This window comes from Anneissia japonica, unplaced genomic scaffold (assembly GCF_011630105.1).
Source record: "Anneissia japonica isolate Jap-2015-1 unplaced genomic scaffold, ASM1163010v1 scaffold2918_len238339_cov177, whole genome shotgun sequence".
Taxonomy (NCBI): domain Eukaryota; kingdom Metazoa; phylum Echinodermata; class Crinoidea; order Comatulida; family Comatulidae; genus Anneissia; species Anneissia japonica.
The window spans coordinates 5,603-7,950 of NW_022734790.1; positions in this window are offsets into that span (position 1 = coordinate 5,603).

The window sequence follows — 2,348 nt, forward strand, 5'->3', positions numbered from 1 at the left end:
CTATAAACACAGATGAACAACAATTTACAAAAACAGACAAGATAAAAATTGCACAAAAACATAATCTAAATTACAAGGAAAAGCCCATATTTCCATTGAGGTTCCTTGCAACAACAGGAATATAATTCCACATGTTATCATGACAGAAAACAAGCAGTTTAAAAGGCATAAAATTTAATAATACAGAAGACAAAATGTAATGAAACAGATGATAAAATGGCATCAGTAAAAAGAGAAAAACAAAGTTCGTCAATCTAAAAGTAGCAGTAAAAATATTTACTAAATAAATACTAGATGAATAAAAATAACTTACAAATAAAAATGGAAACTATGTTCAATAGTTCAGCATGAAACCAGTCAGGTCATTCCTGGTAACTTTGAGCTCAATTTGGTAATGTTAACAATTTTACTTTTGATCTTTACAATCACCATCTATATAATAGGGGCCTAATATTGCAGAAAGGAATGATGACCCTTTAATGATGTTTTACGCTAAATATCATGGACATCTTAAATACCCTTCACATTAGAATTGGATCCCATGTATTTTTGATTCAATAACGTTTAATTATTCAAGTATATAGGCCGACCTGGTAGGAACTGTGATTAAAGTACAGTATTACTGTTTTCATTAATTACAATCGATGGACTGTCTTGTTGGGCACTCAAGAGATAGACTATCTTGTATCCCTAAGTACTATTTGATTCGTCCAAGATTTCCGCCGACGGAGTTAAGGTAATGGTCGATCGAGATCATACTTAACGTTTATTGAACAACACGGAGCATTGGACAGAAATGGTTTCCGGATTGTTGGAGTAACATTTAACTTCTGGTATTTGCTCATGATTATAAATATTATTTTTGGAGCACGGTATTTAGTATACGAAATAGTTTGCATGAGATACTAATTGATTCCATGAAGGAAATAGCTTGCATAATATAATAACTGATTCCATGAAAGAAATAGTTTGCATGATAAAGTAACTGATTCCATGAATGAAATAATTTGCATGATGCACTTATTTTCATAATTTTAAATTTAACTATGAATGAGATCGTTTGCATGATATACTAATTGATTCCATGGTGTATTATGGTTATGTACCATGAATGAGTCTGCATGCTTAATACTGATTGTTATGTATGTATGTTTAGTTTTTCTAGGGTAGGCTAGTCTAGGCGCCAACATCACTTGAGCATCTGTGAGTTATGATCCTGCAAACCACTGCTTGCCTGTGGTGTCTCAAATTGCAGGAAAACGGTGCGGTGATATTGGTTCCCCTGCGGTAGTCTGTTTTCTCATGCTTTTCTTAGGTCGCTTGGACTTTAGGATTTAGTTTTTGGTTTGTTTTCTTTCGTGTAACTTAAGCGCTTAGAGACCATGTAGTATGCGCTTTACAAATTCCAAACCATTACCATTATGCGTATATGTATGTGTATTGGGGTGTATGTATATGTGTATGGGGTGTATGTATGTATGTTAACTTTAACTATTAAATGAAATTGTTTACATGATACTGATTGACTTCTATGACACGAATATATAGTTATTAATAGTGAATGAAATTAATGCTTGTGATTAACAACATTTGATCAAAATTAATTTGAATTTGAATGTTTTTTATATTGACGAGTGATATGTATCCGAGATCACTTAAATTGTAATAAAAATTCATATATTGAGAATAAATAATAGATGAATAGGCCTATATATTTGTTTTAAGATATATTTTCTTCAATTGACCTTTTACTGAGCAGTCTCTACTAGTCAAATGCACTAATTGTTTGCCCGTATTCGCATAGGTGACAGACCCTGCACTATAAATGTATATGTGAAGATCTGGAAACATGCCCTTCTCATATTACGCACTATATATCAAACAATATTCAATTTATTAATTAGCTCTACAGAAAATATCAGCATTCAGAACCCTCTATCAGATTTTCCTTACTTAATCAAGTTAAATTTTTTTTTCTTATGCCTATGTAAATAACTAATTGACAATGCGTGCATTAAAAATATTGTTCTATTTATTTTTAAATTTGCGATCATCTGTATTAGTCCTATATTGTCATATTAATTTGTTCACTTCCACACTTGATTTATTTTTCACCAATAATGAAAAAAATATATTATTATAATGCAAGTAAATGATATTGATACCGGCTATGAAACTTTGTGAATAAGATGTTTGCCTTTTAATCCCAAGATCCAATTTAATGGACCTTTCCGCTAAGCTCCGCCCCTTGGATATTGTTGCTAAGGTCCCACAAGACGACAGTGTTAAAGCATACGCCAACACGTGCGTTTGTGGGACAACACGTGTGTTTGTGAGACGCGCGCGTA